Raw genomic sequence first — 12,137 nt, forward strand, 5'->3', positions numbered from 1 at the left:
CATAAAATAATGAACCTCTTGACTACTCCAAACACTTGCTCAAAGAATATACTACATCATACATTTAATTAGTTATAAATAGCATAACCAATATATATAATATAATTTTCAATAAACTGTAATACGCTAGTTATGTTATGCGTGATTATTCCCTGCTTTAGAATTGGACGTTTTCACAGCGACGAATATGAAGATTATTGTTTTCTGCCTCCATCATCAAAGCGATCACCCTGATAATGACGGCAGAAAGTACCTCCGAGAAGTCGGTCAACTTCTTTTTATATTCGAATTGAAATCATTCCTTATTCTTGTCATCCCCCCAACATCTCATCGTCCCTCGTAAATACTAACGCTCATTTCTCGTTCCGGGTTTTCTCGAATGTCAAGCCGTGTCCCGATGTGCTTCTAGGAGCAGACCCACCTGACCTGCCACCCTGTTGCATCCAGCTGGGGTACAGGAACAAGGATCCCTCTTTAAAAGCACCAGTATACAAACATTGTTCCCTAAATCTCACACAAAGCCCATCAAAGAAGAGAGAAGCCCTCTTTTGCCCTAGGTTTACCAATCCACTCAGAAGTCCTTATATTTTCCAGTGCCTTTCGTCACAAACTTCAACACAGCCATGAGAATTTAAGAGGGTGAAGATTATACCATACCAAATGGTGTAAATGTAAATAGAATTGATAGTTGATACCCATGAAGAGAAATAAATAAAGTTTTGTTCTTTTTTTCTGATCTCGCGGCAGGATTTAATAAACAAAACGCAGATCGGTGCGGTGTTGGCATGCGTGAGGACGCCCTTGTTCCACCACGACGGTTCGACAGCCTTGTTATTACAAAGCCATTTCCACAACTTTTCTCTCTTCTCCTGCTCCTCTTCGCAGGCATCTTCCGTTTGTTTGTTCGATGTAACAAAACGACAGGTGGCGTGTTTCAGTCTTATGACATACAAAATAAAACACGTTTTAAACCTTCAGACGTGTGGGATCACTACTTAAGCGCGTTTCATTCATAGATATGCCTGAAGACTTCTACGTTTTCATGCTGGGCTAAGAATCAGCCCTGTAGGCGACGGATGGCAAATCTTTTGCATCGACTTCGACTCAGACTAACACCGGTCCTACGGGTTTACGTGCATTAACAAATAAAATCACGCGATAATTCAATGCGCTAATGCATATTTGTTGTTTGTGCAAGTTATTATTACATGCAGCGAATCGCAATAATTTCTTAAATTACGCGAGGACTAGATTATTTGTTCACTCCTGTTTTTAGCCGTTTTAAGGAAAGAAGAACGGAATATAATAGAAGAAAACGGTGAAGCTTTTCATATAAAATAAAAGAGGGAAGGAATCCATTAAGATGGCCATCTAAATGCAGTTAATCGCGTTTTATCTGTTATCCATCCTGTATGGGCCCACGAACTCTGTTATATTTCTGGCCAATTTTTAGGTTTTCTAGTAGTTCACATATGGACTTAATAATAGGATCTGTCCGTGTATTCTTAAAATAAATAGTAGGGTTTATGACGTAATGGAACTCTACAATATGTGAGTTTCAGGATCAGTACTGAACGCAGTAGTGACGGGTTAAATCGGTGGGCGGTCCGTGACGTTGGATGTTTTGCAGTTCGGTTTTGAGATAATATTTTCGTAAAGCTTCCTGATCCAGTGTGTCCCTTAAGATAGCTTAGCGCCTGTCTTATGTACTTTACAAACCTGGGCATTGTACATCGACATTGTTTATCTTCCATCCTGAGCGAGACCAGACAGAATATGACCTACCTCCGTGAACTACTCCCTCTTTTCGTCAAAGCGATGAATGACGATAATATAAGCACAAAACTTTGTGTAACACTTCTTGAACCTTTATGAACTGCCGACCTGTCTCCTCCTTTGATTTGTAAATTCTTCTGCAGGCACTTTTGTCAGTGCACGCAATCTGAACTTCAGACTGTATTATTTGTGTAGGAGATATAAACTTTAGAGATAGTTCCTTGCATCTAGATAGAAACCAGTGAAATTTATTTAGACTGTCGATTTCTTTGAATACTATCTCGTTACCCTTTGACGGTATTTGTGACTTACTTTACGACACTGTTAGTAGCTAAGGCTACCGTCAGATAGTAGGATGATTAATCAATAATGAGATCGTAAGGATGTGGAAGGAAGGTTTCATAACCTAATTTAAGTTACTATCCCATCATTCTTTTGAAAGGACTAAGAAAAATCACGTAAAAACTCAGTCAAGACAGATGGTCTCCTGACCGAGATCAGAACACAGGATCTCCCAAATAAGAAGCAGTGTCGCTAATCACTCGACTCTAGCGGTTGGTATACTCTAGGTCACCGTGTCTCAACCTATGGTAAGCGTACCACTGACGGTACACGAGGCAATGTTGAGTGGCACGCAAACTAAGTAAGAAAATCAAAAGATATTATTTACATAAATAAGTTTTCCGTCAATGCATTTGGTTAGTGGTATATTTAATATGTTAAATTAGAATTAGTGGTAAGCCAGCAAAAAGGTTGAAAACCCCTGCTCTGTGTATATAAGCCTGTATTGAGTTTCATAATTGAATTCCAACTGAACGTGCTTCAAAAACCGTAGTTGATGGACAGAGGACATTTCGATATCATTATAAATAAACTGTGTGAGATTATATCATGTGTCAGCACTATGTTGATAGACCTGGCTAGTGTGCGTAAACTTGTTCTGTCTGTCCTAACTCCTACTGCTTTGACCCTCTTTCTCGCTGATTGTTGCTTACGTAACCACAAAACTTATTTGACATTGTCCATGAACGATATACCGTACGCTCTCTGTGGTTTTCTCATCCCTTGCGACATATTTAACTAATGGAGGTGGCTTCGAACTCAAACTGATCAGTAGAATAATGACTCAATTGTACTATATGAGAATCGCGCGTACAGAGAACCTGATACCCTTATCAGTGGTTTCCACGCCACAATACCTTGTAGATTTCGCCTACAACCTCACCAACAACATTGCACAGTAGGATACCACTAAGACTGACTTTCAGTATAGAAAACGAAGTCATTTATCCCTTCAAAAGAGACACTGACTTCCGAAATCCTCCTTTTGTGTGTCCGATCTTGAGAAAAATTATAACACGTTAAGCGCACTAAAAAAAGATGGATCTGTGTCTATTTTGTAGACCTTTATCTAATTAAGCTTATTGTTGATAAGAAAATTTAATGTGTAAAAGGGATGTGTGGAGATAAATTTAAGGGGCATGCCAGACGAAATTCGTAACTTATGTTACACTCACTCACACTATGGTGCAGTACAAGTTTCTTAGAAAAGTCGATTGTTACTCGGCTTGTCAAAGAATAGCCCACTTTCTTTATGGAACTGGAATGTTTATCACCGTGTTCACAAAAGCTCGCCACCGGACTTTATCCTGAGCCAGCTGCATCCAATAACTTATCATGTATCAGATTAAATACAAGGATTAAGAAGTTAATAGTCGCTAGCTAGTCAAGAAATTCCTTACCATATTTAGAACTGCCTCCTGGGTCCGAATATTCTTCTCAGCACCCATTCTCGAGTACATTCAGTTGATGTTCTTCATTCAGGGTAAGAGACCAACTTTCATACTCATACAAAACAACAGATGTAATGATATAAGTATAATATTTGATTATGAAAATCATATTTTAGTGCACAACAAGAACTGTAATGTTAATTTAAAAGACAATTCGTTGAGTGAAGAATTCGTATAACACTAATTTATTAGTTTATCTTAGCATTTTATGTTACTGGGTTTAAAATGGCATAATTGTTGTCATAATCGAGTCCAGTTTCTTGTTATCTTTTCAGTGGTCTTCCAAAAAGCCTCTTTCTGCTAGGCTCATTCGTCCATTCTTTTCACATGTTATTTATAATTAGTTTAAAATGCAATGTGTAAAGTGTGTGTTAATAATATTGGTCCCAGCAGAATAGGAGTCCTCGATCTATTCAAGCCCTAGGGCCGCAGGGTTATAAATCACACTGTACTGAAATTTCATACCAATTTATTGGCAATGCTACCATCTTATTATGTATTAAACAGGTTCATATCACTCAGTAATTTGTTATAAATTAGTCATTAATGAGATATTGTCATTGGATTAAGAGAGTAACATTTCAGTATCAGGTTTAATTTCTGGTAGCTGCCGTGATTTTCCTGCATCCCTCAAAAAGTTCAACAGTGCGACACGCCATTATCTTTGTTTGACTTTCTTTTATTAAGTTTTACGGTTTCTCAGAGCGACAGTTACTGTCAAATACGAATAGTATTAATGAGATGTTTTTCTCATATTAGATACCAATTTTTGTAAACATGGTGACACAGCATTATGAGATATGGGCACTGGCATCACAAGGCACATCGGCGGCTTGCAAGCTGAGAGCTTCTGTATTTGAATATAAGGTTCTTAAACAGATCATTAATGGGATTACAGTATTATTATCAGAATAGACTGTAATTTTATTGGTACGTTATAATATTGAAGTAATGTTTAACCCGCCGGTATCTGAGTTCAATATTTTTTAATTGGAATAGTAGTAGTGCTGGCAAAATGTTGTCATTCTGTCATTTCATCGCTTGAATTAATATTTTTGTTATGCTGCTTAGTCCGCTATTCGCATTTTCCAGGTAGTTCAGTACTTCATAACGAGCACTGTCAATTTTTTGACCTGTGAACTAATTCACGAATTTGCCGTAACCTTGGCGGGAGCATCATGTTGCCATAGATCATTAGACATTTTCAATTTGTAATCGGCTCAGCCAACAAGTCGGCTGTGAGAACTTATGTGCTTGACGCCAACTGTAGTGCCACCTAATGTAATTTGTTGAAATTTTGTGTCGCAATATATTTTCGAGAAATATGAAGCTTTTAATGTTTCTTCAATAGAATATGAAATAACATGGCGGTCATGCTAAATATATAGCTGGCTTTCCATGTGATGGCGAAACCTGATGATCTGTTGAAAGAGGAATGTGAAATTTTGTATGAAGATAGATTATAAACATAGTTATATATGCTCTTTGAAACTTTGTTCGGTGTGTGTTAGTTAAAAACTCCATGATGTTGCAAAATCTTAAAAATTTAATGGATTAAAACTCGAAATAGTAGATTTTATGCACAAAAAATCCACTGAAGTGTAAAATTAAATTAACAGTTCTTGTTAGCAAGTCATTACTGATTCAAATAAAAAGTTACAGTTAGTATTTCATTCATATATTTTTGTCACTAATCATTATTCGTACAGTACAATCGTGTTTTCGAGGAAGGTCGGCATAAAATCTGAACATGTCACACGCACGGTTCTCAGTTTTCTGCACTGCGCTGCCAGTCACACGGTTTTGTGACAGCAACCATTGTAACATTCTGTACAGGCGATGTGGTGTGGTAAAAACCCTCCCGAAGAAATAGACCGTGTTATCGAGAAAACCTCTAGTGCAGACACATGTATATGTATGCTTCCACTTACAACACTCCTTTTTGTCAACATTCAGTTAACAAATTATCAAATTAACACATTCGTAAACTGGATGTCCTTTTATCGACAAGTCCAGTAAATTGTAGAAAAGGTCTAAATCATCGAGTGCTCACATTATTTTGCATGTTTTCCCTTCGTATGTACAGCCAGCGCTAGACCCATCAATAATTTTGATCACTATACTAACACGCCGCGAGGCAGTAAACATGTAAACCTGTGGTAATCTCGACTGTAATGTGACTGTTTGTGTCGTATCGTTGTATCAAGCATATGTACTGCTTCTTTATAATTTCGATAACATATTACGGTTTGTAATCAATGGTTTCTTCCAGGATGACATGTGTGTCGTTATATAAAAGAGAGTTATGGATATTGTTTGGAAGTAATTTTTTTCTATTAATGGACCCTAACTCCTTACTTCCCAAACTGAAACCCGATGACCTGAGCAGAGATGACCCTTCTCGAAAAGACAGTGGCATAAAGAAGAACGAACCCTTCTTGACCTTCGGCTTCTTCCTTCTTTATCTGTCGCCCACTCCATTATAGTAGAAGCCCCTACAAAGTTTTTAATGACCAAATACAAGGTGCTTCAATATACTCCACTTTTTATTATTTGAAACACTGGAAATTTATTACTCTTCTTATCTTTCTAGAGTGGCCACTGACGATAAGTTGTTGACAAGATTTTAGACGAAAAAGTGGGATAAGGAATTATGAGATACACTTCAAATTGAAAACGGCTTCTCGCACACGAAAGGAAGGTTGAATGGGTTAAACAGTGGCTGTAATATTTAACCAGTGTAAATGAATATATACATAAATAACCATTGGGTAGAGTCTTTTCTAAGAAGCGAATTATCGTTCACCTAGTCAAAAGATTTCCCACCATTTAAGGAGCTGGAATGTTTATTTCCACTTACATAAGGTCCGTATTCTGGTGCCTAACCTTTATCATATTCAGTTCAATTTCTCATTTCCCATCTATTTGAGATCCGTTTTAATATTGTCCTCTCATTTACACACAAATCTTCTGAAAGTTCCCTTACCTTCGCGTCCTCGCACCAAATCCTTGTTTAAGTGTTAGCCAACAGAAAATAACTAGGAAGAGGACTGCGAAATTAAACCACGTTTGGGGAATTGGCTGTCACAGCATATTTAGTAGGTATACATAGAGAACTGTAGGAATCTGAGTGACATTGTACACATTATTTAGAGGTCATAGATATGTCAAGGTCAATATATACTCAGTGCCTAATTTGTGCTGAGATACATTACGTTATGTTGGGTTAGGTTTGTTTAGGTTAGGTTCGGTTCGGTTAGGTTGGGTTAAGTTAGATCAGGTTAAGTTGGGTTATGTTTGGTTAGGTTAGGATGGAATAGGTTAGGTTAGTTTAGGTTGGGTTAATTTATGTTAGGATCATATATTTTCACTCTTGTTTCTGCCAAACCGTAAATACGTGGTTGACCATACTCATGTGAAAATGAGGTCGCGTATAGGTCAAAGTCATATGGAAGTCACGTCAAAATCTTCCCACTAGTTTCCTAGATACGGGTCTTTAAATTTCTCAAGGTCATATCTTTTCACGCTTATTTCTGCCAAATCGTAAATACCTGGTTGACCATACTCATGTTAAAATGAGGTCAAAGATGGGTCAGTGTCATGTCAAGACCGCGACAAGATCACGCAAATTGTTTGAGAATTAGAGGCCTCATACCTTTCAAGGTCATTCGAAATACCATTTTCTCGCGCATTATACCTACTTGCGACGTCAATTTGAGCCCCGGTCTGTGCTAGACAGTTTGCAGCAAACTAACTTAAAAAATATAAAAGAAAAGTAAATATGTTATGGTTGTAAAACTTTAGAGTTTTAAGTTTCATATTTCGAACTATGGTAAGAAAAAATAAATATTTATTCCACTGGATAAAAACAGGGCGCTAGCCAAAACATTGTAAAATATCTTTACATTTCCGATGAAAACCAAGAATTCCTGGAGTTACCGCAGGCTGTACAGAATACGCAAGTCTGGAACGTGCTCAGACTTTACAGATAAATTATTTACGACCTTGCAGTATTTGTTGCAATTAACATTCCTTTATTTAGTCACAGAATCTCGGTCCTGCAACAGGGTATCTGTGCCGAGTTTTTTCGTGAACTTCCTCAGGCAAGTGTCTGAATTGTTCCTTAAAGTAGGCAACATATCTCCTTTCACGTTATCTGATTTTCAGTATTAATCATCTTTAGATCATTCGACGCTATAAAGACTAAGAAGTAATTGAAATAATCGTTACATAAACAAAAATAAAGACACACATGTAGAACTTGAGGTTCACACGACGGTGAGTATGAAGATGGTTGTCTTCTGGGTTGCAGCACCGTGTAGTCTGATAGAAGTTTACCGACGTTTCAGAGGTGCTTATTGCCTCTATCATCAGGGCTATAAGTCAGTCATCTTTATGCCACCCGCACGTGCTTCGGAGTGGAATAGAATAAAAGCAAACGCACCAAGCTAACTAAAAAAGAAACTTGAAGAGAACAATAATGTACCAGGAGAGACGAGCCACACGGCAATGACAGAGCTAGCCCTTTCTCTCGTCCTCATTACAAACATGGAAGCTCCACAGACAAAGCAGCAGTTGCTAGAGAGCTGTATAACCAAAATTGCTAACTAATTTTTTAAATATTTAGCGACTCTTGCCTGTTGAGTCATGATATTGGGGAGGACAATAAAATGAATGACATGGTCTTTTTCCTGTCACAAGAGTTATCAGATATCGAACCAAAGGTTCTATTCGGTCCAGTTCCTAGAAACTTTTTATTAATACCACAGCGATACCAGGAAACATTCCTTAAATTAACAAGTACCTATACATGTTCGCTAACGAACGGAACTTGTCATAGAAAACACTAAATTGAATGAAGTTTTTCGATACCTGTCGGCCCAGAAACATCCATTACATCTCAGAATATTACTGTATTGTATTTAACCTTCAAGAAAATACGTCATTGTTAGAACGTTCAGTTTTAATGACGTTTAATGGAAACTGTACTCTTTATTTTCAGAGCAAAGTTCAAAGGGACTGTGGACAACAAGTCGAGTTACTGAACCATAAAGGAAATTGTGAGCTTAAACATCGTTACCGCTACCCTTAAGGCAAGGTTTCTCAACCATTTAATATCTGAGGCCACATTTCGCCATTTCTTACTGATTTATAAATGATAAAAATGAGAACTTTGTAATAATTTATTTAAAGTGCTATTAATTCGTTATCGAAAATAGGTTAACATATTAATCTTACACAGTAATTTACAGAACTTATAATTGATATTAGAAACGTAAAATAAATTATTTAATTTAGGCAGTAACTATTTTTTATTGTGCGGATTAATAGCGTATGTATTGTGAAATATGTGCACTTCGCACAAACACATCGGCCACGAGTTGGTGACTCTTGCCAAATATAAGGTTTATTAAACCTTTCATTGGTTTTCTAAAATCGATAAAATAATAAAACTTTGCATTTTGAAAAGCTCTTTGTGGTTATACGCAGTAAGTACAAAAACGTTCAAGTAATTGTCGTACCCAAGGACTAGGCTATTTCATGAGGGTGGATGCGGTAGGCTCCAGTAGCTCTTACCGTCAGTATACGATGGAGCTAAGATGTCAACTTTATGCGTTTGTCGTTTGTATGTAAGACAACGGAATTCCCCCTACCCAGGCTTTCTGACCGTGGTAATGTAAACTAAAGTCAGTTGCCTTGTATAAATCATTCATATTTTTAATATGTAATCACTGAAGTTACGTGTCAATGTAAGTTTGATTTTGCAAATTTCCTTCCTCACTTCGTACTAAGTAAAGTTAAGTAAAGTTTGTCCCACTATACGCCATGTAGGCGCTTGGGGGGAGTGGAGGTATAGCTCCTCTCTTCCTTGACCTCGGCACTAGATGGGGGTGAGTGGTCAGCATCACGCCCCGGCCGGCTTTACCCCCGGGAAAGGACCCCGGTACCCACATTGTAGAGGAGGCTGGGTGGGCCCCAGAGCCGGTCTGGACGCAGAGGCTAGAGGAAAAATCCTCTGCCCCCGTCGGGGATCGAACCCCGGTCGTCCAGCCCGTAGCTAGTCACTATACTGACTGAGCTATCCCGGCTCACCTCGTACTTCGTTTTATTAATCTAGCTTTAGGCCTATACAGCTATTATAATAGCACCAACTGTCAAGCCATGTTTGATATGGTAATAAGAATATTATGTTTGCAATGTTTCATGTGTATACACTCTGTTGATTGTAACCTGCAAGCATAATTGTGTTGTCCTGACTCCAGCCAGCTATGGAAACGTCGTTTTCTCCACAGAGATAACTGCAAATACTTGTTATGGAGATTTGCATTTTTGTTCGATTTTCTGCTGATCGCGCACTCCAAATTTTTTAAGAGAAATTTAAAATGATAGGGAACGGAGAGTATTATATGCGTAGCCCTGAACAGTGACTTCGTAATATGTATGAAAATTTGTCTTCTGGCGTTGTTAGTGTAACTATCTTAACCAAGAATGTTACGATAAACTAGTTCCAGAATCGCGGGCGGGGGATCAAATATAAAAGAAGTTGAGAAATCGTCTTGTAACAAGATCATTTTAAAGACCAAGGAGAAGAAGGGAGAGAGAAATCTGCCTAATAGAAGCTGGTTGTAAATGTGAAGTACCCATGTGCTTAATTAAGCACCTTGTCATGTAGACGTACGAGAAAGTGGAGATCATCTCCACATATTTTTGAGCTAGGCACTAGATAAAGGTGAGTGGTTAGATTCACGCACTGGCTACTTTATTTCCGGTGGAACACCCATCCATCGGACGAGAAGCTGGGTAGGCCGCAGATTTCATCTAAACGCGTTGACGAAGAGAAGAATACATTCTTCTGTCGGGATTCTAACCACGGTCATATAGCCAGTAACCTAGTCCCTATACCGTTGAGTTATTTGAGTTAACCGATTAGCAGATACAGTGATGTGAAATGTATTTACGTGGCTTCAGAGGATAATGATGGACGAAGCGTATGGACACAAATGGTTTTCCATATAGGCCTACAGAATGCACTGGAAACTTTATGTAAATGTCTTCGTTGTATATTTTTAAACAGAAGATAGCGATGGAGGCAGCAAGGACCTCTGAAACGTTGGTAAACTTCTACCGGACTACACGGCGCAACAACACAGAAGACAGAAATCTTCAAACTCACCGCCGTGAAAACCTCAAATCCTACATATTTTTAAACACATTACCATGAACAGGGATTGATGGATAAATTTGAATTTCTTTTAGAACTTGTGGACATGTGTTAATAAACGATGTTAACAAAATGACATTTTGAACAAACTTATGAGAACAAGCAAGCCACAGAGTGTTCTAATCTATCTACATAACGCAAAGTGCATGAGTAGAGATTTTGAACTCTTTGATAATTGGGGTCATGTTTGAGATAAGTTGTAGCTACAGAGGAATAGTTCAAACTGGTGTTCCGTCATGTGTTATACGCATGCTTATTTATTTGTTGTTGTAACGAATCAGACACAACGAAATATTTGTAGCTCTGACCATGAAACTAAATTTACAACAGACCATTTATCTACAAATGACTTCGAATATTTAACATATCATTCCATTTGAATGCAAACGAAACACAAGCGACGCGCTTTCACTACCGCGTTTTTGTATGTCCGCTGTTATTTCAATGTTACGAGGAGAGTCAAAGTATCAAAGAATTCTGACGCCAGTTTGATATAAAAATAGCGGATCTTATTCGTTTCTTGTTTTACGCGTCTTCAGAAGATGAAACGTGGAATATATTTTGTTACATCTTGCCTCTATTTCATTTTAGTATTTTGTGGTATGTGACTCAGGAATTTTATATTAATTATTTTAGACTTTTAAAATAGATGAAGATCGCACAGCTATGTAAGATCTGAGGTTTTCACAGCGGTGAGTATGAAGATTTCTGTCTTCTGGGTTGTTGCGCCGTGTAGTCTGGTCGATGTTAACCAACGTTTCAGAGGTCATACTGCCTCCGTCATCAGGGTTATGAGTATGAAGATTTCTGTCTTCTGGGTTGTTGCGCTGTGTAGTCTGGTCGATGTTAACCAACGTTTCAGAGGTCATACTGCCTCCGTCATCAGGGTTATGAGTATGAAGATTTCTGTCTTCTGGGTTGTTGCGCCGTGTAGTCTGGTAGATGTTTACAAACGTTTCAGAGGTCATACTGCCTCCGTCATCAGGGCGATTTATCGTCCTAGTTCCTATCCTGATCCAGATTAATCGAGTTCACACCCTCCAACCTTTCAATACGATCTATCTACGCGTAGGTCTTGCCTTTCCTTGAGGGTTTTCAGCTAAAATTATGTACGCATTTCTCAATTCCTTCATACATGTTTCATGCCCCTCCATTTTCTTCCTTCTTGATTTTATCATCCTAATATTTTCTGATAAATAATACAAATTACGGAGCTTCCAATCATGCAATTTTCTACACTCGTTATTTTATAAATATTTTCATAAGTTCCCCACTACTACTATTTGCTTGTGAGCAGGATTTGATTGTCATTTATGCTTCATATCACAGCACTGTTACACCGAAAT

The sequence above is a fragment of the Zootermopsis nevadensis genome, unplaced genomic scaffold (assembly GCF_977971745.1).
Source record: "Zootermopsis nevadensis isolate Lab colony 2312 unplaced genomic scaffold, Znev_1.0 Znev_ptg000021l, whole genome shotgun sequence".
NCBI lineage: Eukaryota > Metazoa > Arthropoda > Insecta > Blattodea > Termopsidae > Zootermopsis > Zootermopsis nevadensis.